Source organism: Rhinoderma darwinii, chromosome 2 (assembly GCF_050947455.1).
Source record: "Rhinoderma darwinii isolate aRhiDar2 chromosome 2, aRhiDar2.hap1, whole genome shotgun sequence".
NCBI lineage: Eukaryota > Metazoa > Chordata > Amphibia > Anura > Rhinodermatidae > Rhinoderma > Rhinoderma darwinii.
The window spans coordinates 287411366-287438697 of NC_134688.1; the positions used below are offsets into that span (position 1 = coordinate 287411366).

At 41.6% G+C, this 27332-nt stretch overlaps 1 long non-coding RNA gene across 2 annotated transcripts; it reads left to right on the forward strand.

Moving 5' to 3' along the window:
* The first annotated feature begins 2338 nt into the window (after window positions 1-2338).
* LOC142741176 (uncharacterized) lies at window positions 2339-27091 on the forward strand. Of its 2 annotated transcripts, none has more exons than XR_012881024.1 (3): window positions 2339-2509; window positions 14314-14414; window positions 26088-27091. It is a non-coding gene; the product is annotated as an uncharacterized LOC142741176 (long non-coding RNA). The 2 variants fall into 2 exon arrangements; XR_012881023.1 differs by having other exon boundaries at window positions 14314-14382.
* The last annotated feature ends 241 nt before the right edge of the window (window positions 27092-27332 follow it).

Sequence of the window (27332 nt, forward strand, 5' to 3'; positions counted from 1 at the left end):
CCACACAGCCCCCCTTTCTGGTAGTGCCTCACAGACCCCCTCCCTGGTAGTGCCACACAGCCGCCCTCCCTGGTTGTGCCACACAGCCCCCCTCCCTGCAGGTAGCACCTTTTGGTTCCCTCTAGGAGTGGAATCCCCAGCCAGATCATTGCCGACACTCCGGCTGGGGATTCCGCTTCAGGAGAAGCCCCTGACGTCACTGTCCATATATGGACAGTGTTGTCAGGGGCAACCCCAGAGCCATAGTTCCAGGCAGGGCACTACTAGCACTCTGCCTGGAACTCCTGCTCTAATCCTGACATCACTGTCTATATATGGATGGTGATGTCTGGAGCAGAGCTGAAGTCCCGGGCAGAGCACTAGAAGCCCCTGACATCACTGTCCATATACAGCTAGTGATGTCAGGGGGCAACCCCAGAGCCAAAGTCCCGGGCAGAGCGCTACTAGCACTCTGCCTGGGACACTGCTCTGCTCCCGACAACACTGTCCACATATGGACCGTGATATCAGGGGCTTCCCCAGAGACGAAGTCCTGGAGCAGAGCCGCTTCTAGCGCTCTGCCTAGGACTCCTCTCCTCCTGACATCACTGTCCCTATATGGACAGTGATGCCGTGACGATGGCAGCGTCAGCACCCGGCGGACGATTGGCCCCCCGAAGGATAGTGGGCCCCGGCACTTGCCCGGGTTTGCCGGGTGCTGACGCCGGCCCTGCTTCTATGTATAGTCCCTTTATTTAGTTGTGAGGGGTTCCTTTGTGTATAGTCCTCTTTACAGTCTTGAGAGGCTGGTAAATACAAGGATAATCGGGGTTATATACAATGATGATGGCTGGTATAGACAGGAATGATGGCTGGTATATACAGGGATGATAGGGGTTATATACAGGGATGATGGGGTTATATATACGGAGATGATAGGGGTTATATATACAGTGATGATGGCTGGACCAGGCATCATTCCAGTATACAACTCCCATTATCCCTGTATACAACCCCCATCATCCCTGTATATGCCAGCCATCATCCCGGTATATATTCCCCATCATCCTTGTATACACCAGCCATCATCCCTATATATAACCTCCATCCCCATGCATATACCAGCCCTCATCTATGTATATAACCTACATCATCCCAATGTATACCAGCCAGGCTGGTATATACAGGGATGATAGGGGTTATATACAGGGATGATGGCTGATATATACAGTAACGGGGATGAAGGTTAGTATATACAGGGATGATGGGGGTTATATACTATTTCATTCACTTTCAGAGAGGTCTGCAACACTTTTTAACGCAAACTCCTCTGTCAGATGTCAGAGAAAAGATTAAAGGCTATGTATACCTTCGAAAGCAATTTATTTATTTTTCTTGATGCAACTTTCTAGTTAGTTTTTATTAAAAACTATTTTACCCTTTTAAGATACAGCTGCTTTGTGTCCTGTAGAGAGCAGCTGTATCTAGCACTGAGAACGGAATACGACAGGTCCGCAGGACTTATGGGTTTAGAAAAAGCAGGCCTTCACGTCTCTGACATGTGGGATCCAACTGTTATTGATCACAAAAGTTATGAACTTCGATGTGATCGGTAACAGCTCAATTCTGCGTGATACATGCATTGGGGGGGCTCACTCAGATGTTTTGTCCCCCCTGTGTTAAAGCCCTAACTACACCTCTGTCTGCACTGCATAGAATAAAAGTGAACTGCAAAAAAGAATGTCAATTATCTTATACAATGTGCAGAGATCCTCCTTGACACATTATATCATGTTCATGAATTGCTGTCTGTGTAAAAATGTCAGAAAATCTCTGTATTATAAGGCTAAGAACATGAACTAATGACATGGCAGCAAAAATGTTTTAGCCTTTGACAAATGCCAATGTATTTGTATTTAAGGAATAAGGGGATAAGAGGATATTTTGTCCTTTTTATGCAATGTATATAAAACTTTTGCCATTTATTTGAATGACAAAGTTTATAATAAGGGTATGTGCGAAAAACGGACGAAAAATCATAAGCAGGATGCCTCCAAACATTTGCCCATTGATTTCAATGGGAAATACGGCATTCTGTACCGACGGGGCATATTTTTACGCGGCCGTTTTTAAAAACCCACGGAAAAGCAGCGAAAAACGCGAGTTGCTAAAAATGGCTGAAAATCAGGAACTGTTTTCCCTTGGAAACCGCTCCGTATTTTCAGACGTTTTTTGCTAAGGGTGTGCGGTATTTAAAGGGGTTTCCTGCAGAACAAAATAAAATATAAAATTGTCCAAATTGCTAAATAATACAATTCTCACATTTTGAATTCTTCTTTCTTCTTCCTTTGGTAAAATTGTTCAGGTCTCCAGTTTCATCAGTTTAAACTCCTGCATGATGCACTGCAGTGATGTGTAAAGTCACTGGCTGGCCTGCTCATAAGACATTGTTTCTACGGATGACACGTCATCACAAAGGAGCGTTAACAGAGATGCAGTGATATACAGGAATAGCGGCAGTGAATGAAAGGTAATTATTTTAAACATTTTATTATTTTAGCATTTTGAGCAATTTTAAAACACCTTTAAACTGAGTGAGAGTAAGTTATTTAGCGAGAAGAACGCATATGAAATTGAAACTATAATATCTATTCACAGTCATTTTATGGTACCAGTCCAACACAAGAAGAACAGCATCCATGTCAAATATACAGAATAAAATGTAAATAGGATTAATATATGTTATACTTATCTAACTGAATTAAAGCATCTTTATAAAATGTATATGTATGAACCAAACAGTACAAACAGAAATATGAAAATGTTGAATTTCTTTTGAGGCACAATTGTAAGACTAAAATAAGATGAAGTTGAAATATATGATCTGCTATTATTTGTCAAAGGAAAAAAATATTTTTCGGTTACAATGACAACATACCCTATTAGAAGCACTGAAAGTGCAACTGTTATTTGAAAGGCCTTTATTAGACAAAACAATTTTGTTTTGACTAGAACTGACTTAGAAGTTTGGCAGCTCTGGTTTTTACTTGACTAGAAAGTTTTTATAAGATAGACCATTTCCCGGTACCACTACGAGTCTACTGCAGGTGTGGTATTAACTTGGCAGGAGAAATGCCAATCTGTCCGAGTATTCACAGTCTACAAAAAATGAACTCATTAGAGGCCTATCTCTAATATCCTAAGGAACAAATGTTTTATTGATTGACAACCTTCCTTGGCAGGCAACATTGATTTGTGTAAGAATGATTTCAACTAGGAACAATTAAAAACACAATAAATACATTTCTAACCCAATAGAATTTGTTACTTAACTGAACATTTGTTTGAACTGGGTCTATGTAACTATTATATTGAGATGGCTGAAAAGTGGAATTTATTTCATGATCATCATGCATATCTATTAATTCTCTAACAGATTGTAGTGGTCAGAACTGATTGTTTTGTTTTTAAAGGGATCCTGTCATCAACATCTTACCTGTTAAACTCACCTGACCCCTCAATGGCCGCAGCTGTCCAGAGTTCTTTCCTGTTCTCTTCTTTCCTGAAGTCCTCCTCTGTCGGTAAATATCGTCGTTTAAACTTTTCCCGCCTTTTATGGTAATTTTTTTTCCCTCTGGGATGCAGCCTCTTAACCCCGCCCACCGTTGCCACCTGTCCGGCCCTGACTGGCTAAGGAGCTGTCAATCAAAAAGAAGGAGGTGGAGTCCACTCTGAGACGCTGGAGGAATAAAAATCTGACTCTTTTCAGATGAAGATTTGACACTTTTCTGCTCATTTGCATACGGCGTGGGACCACTGAAAAACGGAATACTAAAGCTACAGAGCTTACTTAGAACATATTTATAGCTTAGATGACAATGATTTTTCACCCACTTTCACCAGGTATTGCTGGCTTTATAGCTAAAATGCTGGTGACAGGTTCCCTTTAAGCAACATGAATCTAATCGTCTTCCATCTTCTACTAGCACATGTATTGGTTGTTAGGTTACATTTTTTCTAAAAAAATGTTTATCAATGAGGCGCTTTATTTTCACTGTCTAGAGGATTAGCCATAAAAAGGAGAAGGATGCCTAGATGTCGCAAATGTTTTTATTTTGACAAATAAAAAATATAATTCATACAGTGAAACACAAATTTTGGAATTACTTTTTCGGTTCCAATAGCGCCAAATCACAAGTAGCATTTTTTGTTGACTATAATATACTCCCTTATCTGCCTCAGACCTCAAGGTACCAAGTTCAGGCTTCGAGATCGATGCAACAGCTGACATTCCGTTAATTTGCATTTTTAGAGAAGGCTCACAATAAGGTTGTGCCTATATTAGTGTAACTCATATAGTGTTGCTCATCTCCTCTGCTGGTGTTCTGTGGCTTCAGCTCTCTGTTGTCACATTTCCCCTCTCTCCTCTGCTCGCTGCCACTCAGAAAGCATCTCCTTCTATCACCAGCCAATCCCAGAGGCACATTCATTTAAGTCAACTTCTCTAGTCACCTCGCGCCTGAGCAACTTTTGTGCACCTTAGTTGCTTCCTGCGAACGTTCCTGTTTGCATCCCGCTACCTGATGCCAGTCTGCATTATGCTACCTGCTATCAGTCTGCATTCTGCTACCAGTCTGTATCCTGCTACCAGTCGATATCCTGCTGCCTGCTACAAGTTCATATCCTGCTACCCACTACCAGTCTATATCCTCTTACCTGCTACCAGTCTGTATCCTTATACCAGCTGCCAGTCTGTATCCTGCTACCTATTACAAGCCTGAGGCCTACTACCTGTTGGCAACCCATGTCCTGCTGTGAGTCTGCAGACCCGCTACCTGTTACAAACTGTGACTTCAAATCTACACTTGTCTGCCAAGGTATCATTTGTCAGTGCCTGTACCCACAATGTACTTCACAGTTTTCTCCTGGCCCGCTCGGCCAGCTGCTACTCACACCGGCACCACCTCAAGAGGAAGCAGCCTGGTAGTCTCGTGCCTCAAAGACCAGATCCCCGTTTGGGGGTTAAAGGGTGAATACCGCGTAGGCTAATTAGATAACGCCATTAGAGGTGGCCCCTTAGTAGCCCGGATGAGTAGCCCAGTGGGTCATTACAATTAGCACAACCCTATAAGCTTTGCGCATAGTCACAGAATATATTGGTTTGAACTTATTAAACACTACTAACTTAGGACGTCCCCACCTTATTTTGTTTTACTTTTCAGATTTTACCACATCATGAAGTGTGTGCACTTCTTTGTCAAGTCCCAACCCCATGTTTTATTCACATATATATATATATATATATATATATATATATATATATATATATATATATATATATATATATATATAAATATATATATATATATGTATATATATCTATATATCTATATATATATATATATATAGATATATATATATATATATATATATATATGCATACACTATTTGGCAAAAGTATTGGGACACCTACTCATCACACCTACAGAGTCTTTTATGACATCCCATTCTAAATACATAGGCAGTAATTTGGAGTTGGTCCACCCATTTGCACCTGAAAAGGCTTCCACTCTTCTGGGAAGGATTTCTACTACATTTTGTAGTTTGTCTGGGAACTTCTGCATATTCATCCAGAAGAGCATTTGTCAGGTTAGACACAGATTTTGGACAAGGGGGCCTGGCTCGCAATCTCACTTCTAGTTCATCTCAAAGGTGTTTGATGGGATTAAGGTCAGGGCTTTGTGTGGGCCAGTCAAGTTCTTCCCCACCAAACTCACCCAACCAAGCCTTTATGGACCTTACTTTGCGCACTAGGGCACAGTCATTTAAACAGAAAAGTGCCTTTCCCAAAATGTTTCCACAAAGTTGGAACTAAAGGACCTTGGCCGACCCCTGAAAAACAACCCCATATAATTATTCCTCCTCCACCATACTTTACACTTGGCACAATGCAGTCAGGCAGGTAATTCAGGCATTCCCCAAACACAGACTCATCTATGAGACTGCCAGACAGAGAAGCATGATTCATCCACAGAACATGTTTCCTCTGCTCCAGAGCTCAGTGGCGGTGTGCTTTATACCACTCTATCTCACGATTGGCATTGTGCTTGGTGATGTAAGTCTTGCATGCGGCTGCTCAGCCATGAAAACCCATGCCATGAAGCTCCTGGCACACAGTTTTTGTGTGGATGTTAATGCCAGAGGAGGTCTGGCGACTTTTATGCACTATGCCCCTCAACACTCGGCTACCCCACTCTGTATTTTTACGTGGTCTCCCACTTTGTGGCTGAGTTTCTGTCGTTCCTAAACACTTCCACTTAACTTACAGTTGATCGTGGACATGAGGCGAGGTGAGGCTGCCGCTTCAGGCGGCACCACTGGGATAAAAACAGAGGGCGGCATCTTGTAGATACGGGCAGGGCCAGGGAGGACGCGTGATAATGCAGGAGAGAGTACTTTACCTAGCAGACATGCGGCACTACAGGCGCACGTCTGCTAGTACACTCCCCCTCTCTGACGCTGAACCTGCCGCCAGAGAGGAGCATAGAGAAGCTGGAGGTCTGCAGGGGGAGCGGCCGAACGCTCTGCTCTGAAGAAAAGAAGAGAGCGGCTGGTAAGTAATCAGGTGAGGACAGGAGGCTGAGTGCCGCTTACTGCGCGCAGCCTCCTGCCCCCACTAATTTAAAAGTAATGGGCCGATGCTGTGTGTGCCCCCCCTCGCGCCCCCCCCCCCACTCGCCCCCGTCTCGAGGGGCCCCCTCCCCCCTTCACGACCCCCCTCCCCCTCACGGGCCCACCCTCGCGGGCCCCCTCCACCCCTCGCGGGCCCCCTGCAGACCTGCTGTAACCTCTCCCTCTCCTGGCAGGCGCTCAGGAGAGGGAGAACAGTAATAAAACATTTTTATCTATCAATTATCTATCTATCTATCTATCTATCTATCTATCTATCTATCTATCTATCTATCTCATATCTATCTATCTATCTATCTATCTATCTATCTATCTATCTATCTATCTATCTATCTATCTATCTATCTATCTCATATCTATCTATCTCATATCTATCTATCTATCTATCTATCTATCTATCTATCTATCTATCTATCTATCTATCTATCTATCTATCTATCTATCTATCTATCTATCTATCTATCTATCTATCTATCTATCTATCTCATATCTATCTATCTATCTCATATCTATCTATCTATCTATCTATCTATCTATCTATCTATCTATCTATCTATCTATCTATCTATCTATCTATCTATCTATCTATCTATCTATCTATCTATCTATCTATCTATCTATCTATCTCATGTCTGTCTGTCTCATATACTGTATATTGGTATATAGTTAGTACTAGGCTGGGGTTACACGACGACTTTGGGCACGACACAGGTCCCATGGCCAAAAATCGCTTTGTCCAGTAGCCTACATCGCAAGTTAATGACTGCTACCACATTCACTGTCATTACTTGCCATGTAGGCTATGGAACATAGTGATCTTTGGCTGTGCGACCTGTGTCGTGGCCAAAGTCGTCGTGTAGCCCCAGCCTAGTACTAACTATATATCAATATATATGAGAGAGACAGACATACATGAGATAGATAGATAGATAGATAGATAGATAGGCAGATAGATTTATAGTTAGATAGATGATCGATAGATAGATGATAGATAGATCAGGGGCATAGCTAAAGGCTCATGGGCCCGATGCAAAAGTTCTTATTGGGCCCCCCACCCCCGCAAACTCCTCATGGCCGACGGTCCCCAGCTTTCAGCTGCATCGCTGGGTCTCCTAAGTGACCCAAAAATGCAGCACTAGCAGCCGGGGCGTCACTAAGGCTGGGTTCACACACCCTATTTACGGACGTAATTCGGGCGTTTTAGCATTGAATTACGTCCGAAAATGCTGCTCAAAAGCGTTGGCAAACATCTGCCCATTCATTTGAATGGGTCTTACGATGTTCTGTGCCGACAGTCATTTTTTTTACGTGCCGCTGTCAAAAGGCGGCGCGTAAAAAAGACGCCCGCGTCAAAGAAGTGCCTGGAAAAACAGCTTCAATTACGTCCGTAATTGACGCAGCGAAAGACGCCTGCACATGCCTTTACGGCTGAAATTACGGTGCTGTTTTCTCCTGAAAACAGCACCATAATTTCAGCCGTAATGGACGCTGCCGTGTGAACATACCCTCAGGGCTTAAAATGTCAGGGGAAATAGTCCCAATACATATGTGTCCGCCCAAAACAAAATGTGTGCATAGGAGACAGCATAGCATATCTATAGCACTACGACCCTATAAACTATGGATAGGATTAGATACATTGGCTCAGCAGACAGTATCACACATAATAGGATTAGATACAGTGGCTCAGCAGACAGTATCACACATGATAGGATTAGATACAGTGGCTCAGCAGACATTATCACACATGATTGGATTAGATATAGGGCCCAGCAGACAGTATCACACATTATAGGATTAGATACAGTGGCTCAGCAGACAGTATCACACATGATAGGATTAGATATATGGCCCAGCAGACAGTATCACACATGATCGGATTAGATGACATTGCGGCTCCAGCGTTGGACCCAGGAAAGGTAAGAATAATAATTTTGCTTCTTTATGTGTTACTGATTATTTTTGTGTGTTTGTGTTTTTTTACAGGTTCGGTTATTGGACTTCGGATACGAGGACTTCAATGAATGACAGCGTTTTTTTATTCTCAATAAAATGGTTAATGTGGGTTGTGTGTATTTTTATTTAAATAAAATATTTTTTCTATGTGCTTGTATCTTTTTAAACTTTATTATCACCGCCTTAGTAATGATTGACAACCTCCATTACTAAGGCAGGGTTTAATGTTAGCAGGGGCAGAGGCCAACACTAACCCCCATTATTACCCCGGTACCCACTGCCACCAGGGGTACTGGGAAGAGCCGGGTACGAACCAGTATTCGATCATCTGAAGTGACGGGCAGGCACCGGGGTGGCCGCAGGCTGGTAGTATTAGGCTGGGGAAGGCCAAAAACAGTGGCCCCTACCACCCTGGTAATGCTGCCTGCTGCTGCTGTGTTGTATCTGGCTGGTTATGAAAATTGGGGGGGGGACCCGACATCGTTCTTTCCAATTATTTTTTATTTTGTTTTTTTTAAATGACGTGGGGTCCCCCCATTTTTCATAACCAGCCAGATACAATAAAGCAGCAGCAGCCTAGCATTACCAGGGTGGGAAGGGCCACTGTATCTGGCCTTTCCCCTCCTGATAATATCAGCCTGCGGCCACCCCAGTGCCAGGCCATCACTACAGATGGTCAGGTACTGGATCGTACCTGGCTCTTCCCAGCACCCCTGGTGGCGGTGGGTACCGGGGTAATAAAGGGGGTTAGTGTTAGCCTCTGCAGCGGCTAACACTAAGCCCCGCCTTAGTAATGGACGCTGTCAATCAGCCGGCGTACCATTACTAAGGCGGTAGTAATATAGTTTAAAAAAAAACAAAGACAAAGAAAAAATATTTTATTGAAATAAAAATAAAAAACACACAGCCCTCATTAACCATTTTATTGATAATAAAAAAAAAGCCGTCATCGAAGTAGTCCTGGAATCCGACGTAGTCCAACGACCGAACCTGTAAGAAAACACACAAAAAAACCGATTAGTAACACATGTGTTAGGCTTAGATACAGGGCCCATGTGTGATACTGTTTGTGGGACCCTGTATCTAAGCCCACCACAAGGTAGGCTTAGATGCAGGGTCCAGCAGACAGTAATCTTATACAGTATAAGATTACTGTGTGCTGGGGCCCTGTATCTAAACCTACAGTATGGTAGGCTTATATACAGGGCCCATCAGACAGGATCACACATGGACCATGTATCTAAGCCTACCATGTGATTGGCTTAGACACAGGGCCCAGCAGACAGGATCACGCATGGGCCATGTATCTAAGCCTACCATGTGATTGGCTTAGATACAGGGCCCAGCAGACAGGATCACACAATCTGTGATCCTGTCTCATGGGCCCCCTAAGCCTGCTACATCGTAGGCTTAGGGGTTGTGCAGTCCCTAAACATTGATGGCCTATCCACAGGATAGGCCATCAATAGCTGATGTGTCTGGGTCCGTCTCCCGGGACCCGCCAATCAGATGTTTTGAAGGGGCCGCAGCACTCGTACGAGAGCTGCTTCCTCTTCATTTCACTACTCGCTCACACTGTGAATCGCCGACACCGATTCACAGTGTGACCGGAATGAAGGGGAGCAGCTCTCGTACGAGTGCTGCGGCCCCTTCAAAACAGCTGATTGGCGGGTCCCGGGAGTCGGACCCCGCCAGTCAGGGCTACAAATCTTACCTTCCTCTTCAGCCTGCAGCGGAAGTCCTGTCCTCTCGATGCTGTGCGCGGCGCATAGCGCTGTGACGTCATGCGCTGCGCACAGCGCTTGACGTCAGGACCTCCGCTGCGATCCGGAACCAGGAAGGTAAGTAAAGTCTGTTACTATAGTAACAGGGGCTTGCGGCCCGAGTTACTATAGTAACTTTTTATTGATGTGGTGCGGGGGGCTGTGGGCCCCATTGGCTTCGGGACCCGGTCGCAATTGCGACCGCTGCGACCCCTATAGCTACGCCAGTGAGATAGATATATGATAGATAGATAGATGGATGAATATGAGATATATACTGTAGATAGATAGATAGATAGATAGATGATAGATATGTAGATAGATAGATAGATAGATAGATAGATAGATAGATAGATAGATAGATAGATAGATATGAGATAAATAGGCAGATAGATAGATAGATAGATAGATAGATAGATAGATAGATAGATAGATAGATAGATAGATAGATAGTTGACTGCCGGAATGGTGACGAACGGAAACCATTAGCAATGTTTCCGTCACCATTGATATCAATGGTGACTGAAACGGAAGCTGTGGTTTCAGTTTGACTTTCCGTTGCGGGGCTCACCCGACGGAAACCTCCCACGGAACCCCGGAACAGAAAGCCAATGCTGATGTGAACAGGCCTTAATCCTTCCCCATAAACCTGTCCCCGCTAATTCAAATATATATATTGTATATATCGCTGAATCCTGTATCCTGTATCCGTCAGGTCAGCGGGACTGACGGATTCAGTGTCAACGGGTCCTGCAGGATCGAGGTGTTACCGATCACATCTAAGTTCATAACTTAGATGTGATCGATAATAGGCGACCTAATGGATTCAGGTATCAGCGCTATATACAGCTGCTCTGTATACAGGATACAAAGCAGCTGTATCTCAAAAAGTAACAATAATTTTCAATTAAAAGTAATTAAAACTTGCACCAATCGCGTTAATAGATATCTTTATATATCATAATGACATGTCCTAAGTTTTCGTCGGTGGGGGACCGAGCACTGAGGCCCCCACCGATCGCTAAAACGAAGCAGTAGAAGTGCTCGGGTGACCGCTGTGCCGCTTCATTTATGATCCTAGACTTTCTATTGAGCCTGTACACTGCTCCAAGGAAAGCCAAACAGAATTTAAGCGGCACACCGCTCACCTGAGCACTTCTGCTGCTTCGTTTTAGCGACTAGTAGGGGGTCTCAGTGTTCGGACCCCACTGATCAAAACTTCTGACATGTTAAAAGTTTTTAAAAAAGTTGTTACACTTTAGAATGAAACTTTCACCTGCCCACAGATTTGCATTTGAGTGCAGCGTGTAATGGGGAGGGCTGCACAAGCTCTGGGGCACTTTACATTTTTTTTCCTACCCTCTTTCCTTACTTAGATATCGGTGCCGTAATATTTTGCTCCCGATATTTAAATAAACCCATTAACTGCCAATGGGGCGGTAATTGGCAAGGGGACATGTAACATCGCTGTGACACTGCCCAATCTGCTACGGACACTGTCAACAGCAAGAGCTGGAGAGAGGAGAGCGTGTGCGCGTGCATACACTCTCACTCTTCAGCTCTCGGCAAGCAAGAGATCAGTCTTGTCGTCCTTGTCTGCCGAGAGCTAAAGAGTGAGAGCGTGCATGCGCGCACAGCTCCGATGCCATGAAACAGAAGAAGTAGAATTCACACTCTTCTTCTCCTCTTCTGTTCCTTAGTGGTGGCGGAGCTGCGCGCTCACGAGCACGCGATCTCTCTTCAGCTCTTGCTGTAATGCTGTCCGTAGCTGATTGGGAGGCCATTACATGCTGCACATGTATGGGGAGGTGAAAGGTTCTCTTTAAAAGAAAGGTGTTATCATTTTTTTTTTTATTTGATATCTTTTATTTTATGGGCCTAATTTTTCAAATTATTTTAATATGTTCCCGAAGGTAGCTATTTATTCATATGTTTGTACGTCTGTGGGGGCAGCCATCTTTATTTTTATTTTTCATACTGCTAATTTTTGTTTTGCAGGTTCCGCTTGACCATTTGGACTACGTCGTAGATTCGTTGGACTACTTCGCTGATTTAAGCTTTTTTCTTTTTTTTTTATAAAATGGTTAAAGTGGATTGTGTGGAAGAGTTGTCATTTCAATAAAATAAATTTCTTTATGTCTCTGTTTTTTAATACTTCATTACCGCCTTAGTAATGGCTGCTGTCTGATTGAGAGCGTCCATTATTAAGAAGGGGCTTAGTGTTATCCAGTAATAAGGCTATCACTAACCCCCTATTATTACCCCGGCACCCACCGCCACCAGGAGTACCGGGAAGAGCTGGGTACGATCCAGCACCCGACCGTCTGAAGAGAAGGGCGGGTACTGGCGTGGCTGCAGGCTGGTACTATCAGGCTTGGAATGGCCAAAAACCATGGCCCTTCCCACCCTGGTAATGCTAGGCTGATGCTGCTTTATTGTATCTGGCTGGTTATGAAAAATGGAGGGGATCTCACGGAATTTTTTTTCTATTATTTTTTTTTTTTAAATGACGTGGGGTTCCCGCTATTTTTCATAACCAGCCAGATACAATAAAGCAGCTGCAGCCTAGTATCACCATGGTGCGAAGGGCCACGGTTTTTATCCCTTCCCAGCCTGGTAAAACCAGCCTGTGGCCGCCTTGCTGCCTTACCGTCGCTTCAGATGGTTGGGTACTGGATCGTACTCCCGGGATAATAATAGGGGTTAGTGATAGCCTTTTTACTGGCTCACACTAAGCCCCTTCTTAGTAATGGATGCTCTCAATCAGACAGCAGCTATTACTAAGGCCATAATAAAGTATTAAAAAAAACAGACATAAGAAAAACTTTTTTATTGAAATCTAAACTCCCCCATGCAACCCTCTTTCACCATTTTATATTTTTTTTTAAAGTAGATAATCGGAGTAGTCCAATGAATCTACGACGTAGTCCAAACGCTCCAGTGGAACCTACCAAAAAAAAGCAGTATAAAAATTTTAAAAACGTAAATTTGCCACAATAAAAACTAGAGGTCAAGGAAAAATAATTCCCCTTCATGTAACTCTGCTTCCTGTCAACTGAAAAGTCATCCACCAGAGGGAAAAATGTTTCCCCATGGTGGAGTACAAAAAACTCTAATTCCCAGGTGAGGCTTTCTTGTACTCCGCCATCAAGAAACATTTTTCCTACTGGCGGATGATTTTTCCGTTGACAGGTAGCAGAGTTCTTCCACAGCCTTGTTAGGGGCAAACTCGCTAATTGCCCAGTGCCCCCAGAATGGGCCGCTACTCTTGGGCCAGTGCTGTGTGCTTGCCCCGCAGACTAAAATTTGCCAGCCAACCCCTGGCCATTGCTCTTGTAGGCCACAGCCTGGTTTAGACATGAGGCCTACAAGAGATCGGGAACACGCTGATGACGTCAACTGCCCGGGCACGATGACTTCACTGCATCATGCCGTCCACGCCGGGCCACTGAACTCAGTTAAAATTCATAAGTCTATTAGGTAATAAAAAGGGGGCATAAAAAAAGTGGCAAACAAAAGGGGGCATCCTTATTGTGGGGGCATAAAGCAGGCATTTGAGTGTGGCAGAAAAAGTGGCATTAGTACTGAATGGGGGCATAAAAGGCCGCATTACTACAGAGTGGAGACATTATTTCTGTGGGGACATAAAGGGGTATTAGAACTGAGTGGGAATTCTATTACTGGGCGAGGGCCCTAAAAGTGGTTCTATCACTGAGTAAGGTATAAAGGGGACACTAACACTGTGTAGGGGAACAAAAGTAGCCTTTACTGTGTGGCGCCTTTGGGGGAACAAAAGGATGTGTGTACTATTACTGTGTGGGGCACCTAGTATAGTATGTATAGGGACTTTGTGTAGAGGTAGGGAATAGTTAGGGAGTGCGCTAGAAAAGCAAGGAGTCAAAGATATCTGTGTCATATTCTGCAGGGCTTAGGAAATCGTGTCCGGGAGAAGTTGCCATTGCGGTCTTGGCTGGATGAAGAAGAAAAGGTGAAGGTGAGCGACTTCAATCTGAGAAGATGTCACCTGTGAGTCACTCAATATAACTATACTGCAATCACTTATATGGTCTGCGGATTTCCTGTGTATAACTGGTATCTACCTCTATATGGTCACTGTATGATGGTAATATTGGTCTATATATAGTGTGTTTTATTCACTAACAGTATTGTGGTTTTTTTCTGACACTGTTGTAGTAATATGTGATCTTGGTTTTTTTCAGTATCAATATGGGGGTATTATTCAGTCACTATATGGTTATGGTGTGGCGGTATTATTCAGTAACAATATGGGGGTATTATTCAGTCACTATGTGGTTATGGTGTGGTGGTATTAATCAGTAACAGTATGGGGTTATTATTCATTCACTATGTGGTTATGGAGTGGCGGTATTATTCAGTAACAGTATGCTGGTATTATTCAGTCACTATGTGGTAGTAATATGTTCTCATGGAGTGGAGGTATTATTCATTAACACTATGGTGGTATTATTCAGACACTATGTGGTTATGGTGTGGTGGTAATATGCAGTCATGGTGTGGAAATATTATTAAGCCACTATGTGGTTATGGTGTGGTGGTATTATTCAGTAACAGTATGGTGGTATTATTCAGTCACTGTGGTTATGGTATGGTGGTATTATTCAGTAATAGTCTGGTGGTATTATTCAGTCACTGTGGTTATGGTATAGCTGTATTATTCAGTAACAGTATGGGGTATTATTGGTAATGTTGGTCTTACAATCTATGTAAATTACTGTGGTGTGGGCTGTGGGGAAGTGTGAGTGTGGCAGCAGATGATCAGGCTAAGAGACAGTCTGCAGAGTGGAATGTGATGTACTTTGACATGGAGGTGATACTTACGTATAGGATGTGGGCCCATAACTTGTGTACAGCCCACGGCCTAAGATAATATTAATCCACCACTGGCATCAAGTCAGCACAAGCAGACCACAACAATACAGCAGGTAGAGGAAATAAACCATCCCAGGACGTGCCGCTTCAAAACAGTGCTAAGCGCGATCCGTCCTGGACTGGCTTGAATGTAATTGCAGAGAGTGACGACGCAAATGAGACTGGCTGCCGAGGAGAGATGTGGGGCAGTGCAGGGCAGACCGTACTATTTGCACTGCACTGATTGGCAGTAAGAAGAATTCTTTAAATCTTTTCTATACTTTAAACATCACTTTAACAAATAAACATCAAATGTTTTCCTATCTTAAAAATGTATATATTGCGTGTTTGATGCCTAAAGCTAGTAATGAGAAAACTCATAGCTTTGGGGGGGGGGGGGGGCGCTTTTTTATAGTTCGCCTCAGGCAGCAGAGGGGCTATGTTCACCCCTGATCGTGGAATATTTAGGAGGGAAATTTCACACACTGACTTCTTACAACGGTGGCATCCTATTACAGTACCACGCTGGAATTCAGTGAGCTCTTTAGAACGACCCATTCTTTCACAAATGTTTATACAGGCAACTGCATGGCTAGATTTTATACATCTGTGGCAATGGGACTGGATGCAGCATCGGAATTCAGTGATTGAGAGGTGTGTCCCAATACTTTGTCCATATATATATATATACAGTGAAGGAAATAAGTATTTGATCCCTTGCTGATTTTGTAAATTTGCCCATTGTCAAAGACATGAGCAGTCTAGAATTTTTAGGCTAGGTTAATTTTACCAGTGAGAGATAGATTATATAAAAAAACAAACAGAAAATCACATTGTCAAAATTATATATATTTATTTGCATTGTGCACAGAGAAATAAGTATTTGATCCCTTTGGCAAACAAGACTTAATACTTGGTGGCAAAACCCTTGTTGGCAAGCACAGCAGTCAGACGTTTTTTGTAGTTGATGATGAGGTTTGCACACATGTTAGATGGAATTTTGGCCCACTCCTCTTTGCAGATCATCTGTAAATCATTAAGATTTCGAGGCTGTCGCTTGGCAACTTGGATCTTCAGCTCCCTCCATAAGTTTTCGATGGGATTAAGGTCTGGAGACTGGCTAGGCCACTCCATGACCTTAACGTGCTTCTTTTTGAGCCACTCCTTTGTTGCCTTGGCTGTATGTTTCGGGTCATTGTTGTGCTGGGAGACCCACCCACGAGCCATTTTTAATGTCCTGGTGGAGGGAAGGAGGTTGTCACTCAGGATTTGACGGTACATGGCTCCATCCATTCTCCCATTGATGCTGTGAAGTAGTCCTGTGCCCTTAGCAGAGAAAGACCCCCAAAACATAATGTTTCCACCTCCATGCTTGACAGTGGGGACGGTGTTCTTTGGGTCATAGGCAGCATTTCTCTTCCTCCAAACACGGCGAGTTGAGTTAATGCCAAAGAGCTCAATTTTAGTCTCATCTGACCACAGCACCTTCTCCCAATCACTCTCAGAATCATCCAGATGTTCATTTGCAAACTTCAGACGGGCCTGTACATGTGCCTTCTTGAGCAGGGGGACCTTGCGGGCACTGCAGGATTTTAATCCATTACGGCGTAATGTGTTACCAATGGTTTTCTTGGTGACTGTGGTCCCAGCTGCCTTGAGATCATTAACAAGTTCCCCCTGTGTAGTTTTCGGCTGAGCTCTCACCTTCCTCAGGATCAAGGATACCCCACGAGGTGAGATTTTGCATGGAGCCCCAGATCGATGTCGATTGACAGTCATTTTGTATGTCTTCCATTTTCTTACTATTGCACCAACAGTTGTCTCCTTCTCACCCAGCGTCTTACTTATGGTTTTGTAGCCCATTCCAGCCTTGTGCAGGTCTATGATCTTGTCCCTGACATCCTTAGAAAGCTCTTTGGTCTTGCCCATGTTGTAGAGGTTAGAGTCAGACTGATTAATTGAGTCTGTGGACAGGAGTCTTTTATACAGGTGACCATGTAAGAGCTGTCTATAATGCAGGCACCAAGTTGATTTGGAGCGTGTAACTGGTCTGGAGGAGGCTGAACTCTTAATGGTTGGTAGGGGATCAAATACTTATTTCTCTGTGTACAATGCAAATAAATATATATAATTTTGACTATGTGATTTTCTTTTCTTTTTTTTCTATAATCTATCTCTCACTGGTAATATTAACCTAGCCTAAAAATTCTAGACTGTTCATGACTTTGACAGTGGGCAAACTTACAAAATCAGCAAGGGATCAAATACTTATTTCCTTCACTGTATATATATATATATATATATATATATATATATATATATATATATATATATATATATATATATATATATATAATCCAAAAAAATGAAGAGGCAGCACTCCAAGGAGATTGGTGAAAAAAAGTGGTGTGTTTATTCACCCCAGGCAGGCAACGTTTCGATCCGTCTCTATGGGATGTTTGTCAGTCTAAAATGCAAATAGTCTGTCTCTTGCGCACATTTACATGCATCATTATACCACAACTTTAGTACTGAGAAACTTACTCTGTTCGCCTGGTGTACAATGATGTGCTCTGCATGTTGCTGACTATTTCCATATGTAAATCTAAAGAAAAAGGTAAATAGCCTAAAAGAACATGTGCAGGATATTTGTACCACACGTTTAGTTTGTAAATGAACCTCAATAGGATTATTTTCTCTACTTTTATCTCTTTCCTTTGATTTTTAAATTAACTGTAAAAGAGATTCACATGAAGTGAAGTAACAAATTTGATATCTACTAAAGCAATATAAATCGTCTCCCTTGTTGAAGTCTTTCGTTTCCATAGCAACCAGCTCTTGTCACACAGAGACATGACTCATTCAGACCTTGAGACCAGGCGAATAAATAGTTTAATAAGAGGGCCTTGGGTTGCCCAAATCTACTGTGGGAAAATATGGAATGTAATGATGCCATTCATGTTGGTATTAATTGTATATTTTTCAATGTATTCCTAGAAGTCTACTAGAGTCTAAATAATTGAAAATGATCCTGGATAGCTGTAAATATTAAAATTAACAAACAATTGTTTTAGAAATTGTAAAACGTATATCACATCTTCATGAAATTCTATTATCTAGTCACTTAATGTAGCGCTCTTAAATTGTAAATTTTAAATTTATTAAGAATGTTATCAATATACATTTACATTTAGTGTGTGCTTAACTCTCATATCATTTTCAACTCTCCCTAATGTCCCAGATTTTAAAGCGCCCCATGGAACTTTTTGTTCCTAGAAATGTCCTTCTCACTTCATACTCCGCAGGCCTTAGGGTATGTGCATACACACTAATTACGTCCGTAATTGACGGACGTATTTCGGCCGCAAGTACCGCACCGAACACAGTGCAGGGAGCCGGGCTCCTAGCATCATACTTATGTACGACGCTAGGAGTCCCTGCCTCGCTGCAGGACAACTGTCCCGTACTGAAAACATGAATACAACGAAATCCAGTGACCATTTGAGAGGGTGAATGTAGTGCTGTGTACTCTGAGGCAGTGTTATAAATTGTAGGCACATTTGGGCAGATTTATTGGTTTATCATTGCACTAGTTAGACTCTGTTCCCTTCTATCAGGTGATATACTTTAGTTATAAATCTGGCATATTTCATGACACGACAAATCCACAGCCATATTCTAAGTATGCTACCAGACGAGCATGGCAAGTATCTCGCAAGTCAATGTTCTTTCTAGGTCATGCATTATTATATTTGGGCAACAATAAATGCGCCATGAAAATAGGCGCACGAAACACCAGAACCAAGGCGTAAGGACAATAATAAATCTGCCAGATTATGTCTCTGAAAGTTATTTTAAAAGGTAGGCAATTTGCACAACATATAAAACTAAAACAAAGCTTAGCTACATACAAAATCTGCCTTAATCAAAGAATGGCACGTTCAGTTTTCTACTGGACTTTACTAACAAGCCCTTACTTTTTCCATAGTCAAGGTTTGAGACTTTAACGGGGGCCTTGCTTAGTGAACACATTAGGTAAGTAAAGTAGCTACATAGTTACTTAGATTGAAAAGGACACAGGCCGCACATAGAGAAAATGTGAAGTTGACGAGCCGCATTACTTTCAAATTTGATACAATACAAAAGTATTGTTAATCAATTAGTTATTTGAACTACTATAATAATACTACATTATTATAACAATACTACATTACTATAATTATCCTACATCACTATAATAATACTACATTACTATAACAATACTACATTACTATATTAATCCTACATCACTATAATAATACTACATTACTATAACAATACTACATTACTATAATAATCCTACATCACTATAATAATACTACATTACTATAACACTACTACATTACTATAATAATACTACATTACTATAACAATACTACATTACTATAATACCACATTACTATAATAATACTACATTACTATAACAATACTACATTACTATAATAATACAACATTACTATAATAATACTACATTACTATAACACTACATTACTATAATAATACTACATTAATATAATAATACTACATTACTATAACACAACATTACTATAATAATACTACATTACTATAACAATACTACATTACTATAATAATACTACATTACTATAACAATACTACATTACTATAATACTACATTACTATAACAATACTACATTACTATAACAATACTACATTACTATAATAATACTACATTACTATAACAATACTACATTACTATAATAATACTACATTACTATAATACCACATTACTATAACAATACTACATTACTATAATAATACAACATTACTATAACAATACTACATTACTATAATAATACAACATTACTATAACAATACTACATTTCTATAATACTACATTACTATAATAATATTACATTCATATAACAATACTACATTACTATAACAATACTACATTACTATAATAATACTACATTACTATAATAATACTACATTACTATAACAATACTACATTACTATAATAATACAACATTACTATAATAATACTACATTACTATAACACTACATTACTATAATAATACTACATTACTATAATAATACTACATTACTATAACACAACATTACTATAATAATACTACATTACTATAACAATACTACATTACTATAATAATACAACATTACTATAACAATACTACATTTCTATAATACTACATTACTATAATAATACTACATTCCTATAACAATACTACATTACTATAATAATACTACATTACTATAACAATACTACATTACTATAATAATACTACATTACTATAATACCACATTACTATAACAATACAACATTACTATAACAATACTACATTACTATAATAATACAACATTACTATAACAATACTACATTTCTATAATACTACATTACTATAATAATATTACATTCATATAACAATACTACATTACTATAACAATACTACATTACTATAATAATACTACATTACTATAATAATACTACATTACTATAACAATACTACATTACTATAATAATACTACATTACTATAATACCACATTACTATAACAATACTACATTACTATAATACTACATTACTATAACAATACTACATTACTATAATAATACTACATTACTATAATACTACATTACTATAACAATACTACATTACTATAACAATACTACATTACTATAACAACACTACATTACTATAATACCACATTACTATAATAATACTACATTACTATAATAATACTACATTACTATAACAATAATACATTTCTATAATACTACATTACTCTAATAATACTACATTACTATAACAATACTACATAACTATAACAATACTACATATCTATAATACTACATTACTATAATAATACTACATTCCTATAACAACACTACATTACTATAACAATACTACATTACTATAATAATACTACATTACTATAGCAATACTACATTTCTATAACACTACATTGCTATAATACCACATTACTATAATAATACTACATTACTATAACAATACTACATTTCTATAATACTATATTCCTATAATAATACTACATTCCTATAATAATACTACATTACTATAACAATACTACATTAGTATAATAATACAACATTACTATAACAACACATTACTATAATAATACTACATCACTATAATAATATTACTTTACTATAACACTACATTACTATAATAATACTACGTCACTATAATAATACTACATTACCATAATAATACTACATCACTATAACAATACTACATTACTATAATACTGCATTTCTATAACAATACTACATTACTATAATATTACATTCCTATAACACTACTAAATTCCTATAGCAATACTACATTACTATAACAATACTACATTACTATAATAATAGCGCTAGGTTTAAACTTAATAGAAATTTGCGAGTTTACTCCACGTGCTTGTTTTAACAATCCAGTTTTCCAGTTTAAGTTCGGCTAAATGCAGTCTGGCTGCTCAGTTGGCAGCATTTGGCAGACACAAGAATATAAAGATTGGGCAGCACCTTCTTAGATAGTGCCACAGTGCCCTCTGTATATACTGCCACAGCGCCCTCTGTAGATAGTGCCACACACATACACAAACACATACCCTATAGTTAGTCACACACACACACGAGCGCGAACGGTTATCGTCCGCAAAACACGCCGCATTTAACGCGCGTGAGTGTCTTTGTGGTGTTTCCGTATGTCCAAGTTTTGCGCACATATGTCACGCATATGTAATGCATATTAAATGTGCATGCAAATAAAATGGACGGAGGACTTTTGTCACAATTTTGTCCCAACCCTCAGGAAACTATCGCAGGAAGGTCACATGGTCGCTAAATGCTTTATCTCATTCCTCTACTTAGTCAGATTGGTTTTTGACTACTTTTTGCATTTGAACATGACATCCAAATCCATGGACCATGTTCTTATGTTGTGGCCACTGGCGTAGCTATAGGGGTCGCAGCGGTCGCAATTGCGACCGTGCCCCGAAGCCAGGGGGGCCCACGGCCCCCCGCACCACATCAATAAAAAGTTACTATAGTAACTCGGGCCGCGGGCCCCTGTTACTATAGTAACATACTTTACTTACCTTCCTGGTTCCGGATCGCAGCGGAGGTCCTGACGTCAAGTGCTGTGCGCAGCGCATGACATCACAGCGCTATGCGCCGCGCACAGCATCGAGACGACAGAACTCCCGCCGCGGCCGAAGAGGAAGGTAAGGTTAGCCCTGACTGGCGGGGTCAGACTCCCGGGACCCGCCAATCAGCTGTTTTGAAGGGGCCGCAGCACTCGTACGAGAGCTGCTCCCCTTCATTCCTGTCACTTCATTCCGGTCACACTGTGAATCCGTGTCGGCGATTCACAGTGTGGGCGAGTAGTGAAATGAAGGGGGAAGCAGCTCTCATACGAGTGCTGCGGCCCCTTCAAAACAGCTGATTTGCGGGTTCCGAGAGACACATCAGCTATTGATGGCCTATCCTGAGGATAGGCCATCAATGTTTAGGTACTGTACAACCCCTAAGCCTACGATGTAGCAGGCTTAGGGGGCCCATGAGACAGGATCACAGATTGTGTGATCCTGTCTGCTGGGCCCTGTATCTAAGCCAATAACATGGTAGGCTTAGATACATGGCCCATGCGTGATCCCGTCTGCTGGGCCCTGTATCTAAGCCAATCACATGGTAGGCTTAGATACATGGCCCATGCGTGATCCTGTCTGCTGGGCCCTGTATCTAAGCCAATCACATGGTAGGCTTAGATACATGGCCAATGTGTGAGCCTGTCTGATGGGCCCTGTATATAAGCCTACCACACTGTAGGTTTAGATACAGGGCCCCAGCACACAGTAATCTTATACTGTATAAGATTACTGTCTGCTGGACCCTGTATCTAAGCCTACGTTGTGGTAGGCTTATATACAGGGTCCCACAGACAGTATCACACATGGGCCCTGTATCTAAGCCTAACACACGTGTTACTAATCATTTTTTGTGTGTTTTCTTACAGGTTCGGTCGTTGGACTACGTCGGATTCCAGGACTACTTCGATGACGGCTTTTTTTTTATTATCAATAAAATGGTTAATGAGGGCTGTGTGGGTTTTTTTTTTATTTCAATAAAATATTTTTTCTATGTCTTTGTGTTTTTTTTTAAACTATATTACTACCGCCTTAGTAATGGCCGCCGGCTGATTGACAGCATCCATTGCTAAGGCGGGGCTTAGTGTTAGCCGGTGCAGAGGCGAACACTAACCCCCTTTATTACCCCGGTACCCACCGCCACCAGGGGTGCTGGGAAGAGCCGGGTACCATCCAGTACCTGACCATCTGTAGTGGTGGTCGGCCACTGGGGTGGCCGCAGGCTGGTATTATCAGGAGGGGAAAGGCCAGATACAGTGGCCCTTCCCACCCTGGTATTGCTAGGCTGCTGCTGCTTTATTGTATCTGGCTGGTTATGAAAAATGGGGGGGACCCCACGTCATTTAAAAAAAAATAAAAAAAATAATAATTGGAAAGAACGATGTGGGTCCCCCCCAATTTTCATAACCAGCCAGATACAACACAGCAGCAGGCAGCATTACAAGGGTGGGAAGGGCCACTGTTTTTGGCCTTCCCCAGCCTAATACTACCAGCCTGCGGCCACCCCGGTGCCTGCCCGTTACTACAGATGGTCGGGTATTGGTTCGTACCCGGCTCTTCCCAGTACTCCTGGTGGCAGTGGGTACCGGGGTAATAATGGGGGTTAGTGTAGTCTCTGCACCGGCTAACATTAAGCCCCGCCTTAGTAATGGAGGTTGTCAATCAGCCAGCGGCCATTACTAAGGCGATGATAATAAAGTTTAAAAAGATACAAGCACATAGAAAAAATATTTTATTGAAATAAGAAAACACAACCCTCATTAACCATTTTATTGAGAATAAAAAAAACGCCGTCCTCGAATCCAAAGTCCAACAACCGAACCCGTAAAAAAAACACAAACACACAAAAATAATCAGTAACACATAAAGAAGCAAAATTATTATTCTTACCTATCCTGGGTCCAGCGCTGGAGACGCAATGTCAGCGAGCTGGGCCCTGTATCTAATCCAATCATGTGTGATACTGTTTGCTGAGCTGTGTATCTAATCCAATCATGTGTGATACTGTCTGCTGGGCCCTGTATCTAATCGTATCTTGTGTGATACTGTCTGCTGGGCCCTATATCTAATCCGATCATGTGTGATACTGTCTGCTGAGCCACTGTATCTAATCCTATCATGTGTGATACTGCCGTCTGAGCCACTGTATCTAATCCTATCATGTGTGGTACTGTCTGCTGAGCGGCTGTATCTAATCCTATCATGTGTGGTACTGTCTGCTGAGCCACTGTATCTAATCCTATCATGTGTGATACTGTCTGCTGAGCCACTGTATCTAATCCCATCATGTGTGATACTGTCTGCTGAGCCACTGTATCTAATCCTATCATGTGTGATACTGTCTGCTGGGCCACTGTATCTAATCCTATCCATAGTTTATAGTGTCGTAGTGCTATAGATATGCTATGCTGTCTCATATACACACTTTTTTTTGGGCGGACACATATGTATTGGGGCTATTTTTCTGACATTTTAAGCCCTGAGGGTATCTTCACACGGCAGCGTCTGTTACGGCTGAAATTACGGTGCTGTTTTCAGGAGAAAACAGCACCGTAATTTCAGCCGTAATGGCATGTGCAGGCGTCTTTCGCTGCGTCCATTACGGACGTAATTGGAGCTGTTTTTCCATGGAAAACGGCTCCACTTACGTCTGAAGAAGTGACAGGCACTTCTTTGACGCGGGCGTCTTTTTTCCGCGCCGCCTTTTGACAGCAGCGCGTAAAAAAAAATGACCGTCGGCACAGAACATCGTAAGACCCATTCAAATGAATGGGCAGATGTTTGCCAACGCTTTTGAGCCGCATTTTCGGACGTAATTCAATGCTAAAACGCCCGAATTACGTCCGTAAATAGGGTGTGTGAACCCAGCCTTAGTGACGCCCCGGCTGCTAGTGCTGCCTTGTTGGGTCACTTAGGAGACCCAGCGATGCAGCTGAAAGCTGCGGACCGTCGGCCATGAGGAGTTTGGGGGGGGGGGGGCCCAGTAAGAATTTTTGCATCGGGGCCCATGAGCCTTTATCTACGCTCCTGGTTGTGGCTGATCTCTCGCACATATGGAGAGCAACCCCAGATGGTGGAGGAAGAACCTAGGAGGAGAAGGAGGCTTTGGGTTCATCCCATTGTCTCCCAACGTGCTTTTAAAGGGCACTTCCACACTCTGTATGAGGACCTGCGGCTTCATCCGATGAAATTTCCTTCCTTCTGTCGGATGTCAGTCGCAACATTTGCCTGTCTGCTGGAGGAGCTGCGTTCCAGAACACGAACATGCAACGCAGCATTTCACCTGAGGAACCGCTCATCGTCACCCTGAGCTAAGTAATACATACTGTCTGCTTTTTGAAAAAATGTGCCTGCCAAATACAGCTAGCACTATGGTAAATGGTCTGACCCAATTGCCCTGTGATTCCCTCAGGATGATAGACCAATCATTGCATTTAATGCCCCCTTTAAAACATGTGTTGTTGTTAATCTAACTAGGATTGTGAAGGGCACAAAGACCCTATGCAATAAATAGTAATGTAATTTCTAATTTTAAATGCACTGTAGGTAACCTCACAGAGCAAGTTGAGGAGGTCTGTAAACAGGGAAGTAATGTTAATAGTTTGTGTAATTAATTTAGTTTTTTTATCTTATTTTTTCAGATTCCTTGCGACTGGAAATTATTTTGCATCCCTTCACTTTGAATTTGTACTGGGGACGTCGACCATTTCTGGAATTACCTGGTCCACCTCTGAGCTCATCTGGCAGAGACTGAAAGACCCTGTAATGCCTCAACATGTCTGTGTGAAGAAGCCGCCACACTCAGGATTCTACAATTTCAAGCAGTATTTCTCGGTAGTGCTGTTGGCCTTGGCTGACAGCCATTACAGGTTTGTCATTATAGACATCGGTTCCTATGGTAGCATTTCTGATGCCTGAATCTTCATGGCTTCCAGAATGGGTCAGTGGCTTCTAAACAACCAGCTAACCCTCCCAGAACCTCGTGCCCTGATCTTCATGACCCCTGACACCATTTCTCATAGCGGCAGATAAGGACTCTCCACCCATGTTACGCGGTTTGGACGACCGGAAGCGCATATTCAACTATCGGCTCACCATGGCTCGTCGGTATGTTGAGTGCGTCTTCAGTATTCTAGCTAATAAATGGAGGGTCTTCATGTCAACAATCCAGATGGATCCGGACAATGTGAACCATGTCATCAAAGCCTGTGTCATCCTGCACAACTTCACACGGATGTATGAATCAACAGGTGACGTAGAACACCACATGGCAACTGGAGCATTCACTATGGACGAGACTCCGCAAGGAGGACCAGGAACATCTGGTCTCAGAATCCAGGAATTTTTTGTGGATTATTTAGTCAGCCCTGAGGGGGCAGCATGACTCTATCTGCTACAGATGCCATGTGCGAAGTTTGGTTTTGTATTTCCAGTTAGTTTTCGTCGTCTTAGTTTTGTTTGGTTAGTGTAGGGACTCACAATACAATGAGAACCCTTGAAGCAGGTTGCGAGCTTTCATATTTCAGTAAAAGTATTACGTTTTATGTTTTTAATATGCGTTATAAAAATACTTCTACCATATATAAGGTGAATTTTAAAGATTTTAATATTTTGACCTAAATATCAACTAATACCTCATTTTAGTCCTCTAGGTAAGTATACATTTTTTTATTTTTAATACAGATTTTCTAAAATGTATGTGTTCTAGAGTGTTTTCGTTCCCTAAATAAAGAAATTTGTTTGTCACCAGTTTCCTTCCTTATACACAAATACATGCTAAACTCTTGCCCACCCGCCACCAATCATGATAAAAAACAAGCACAATAATTTGGATATCAAACCTCATTTTATCCAAAAAATAACTTAAAAATGAAAAAGTGAGAAAC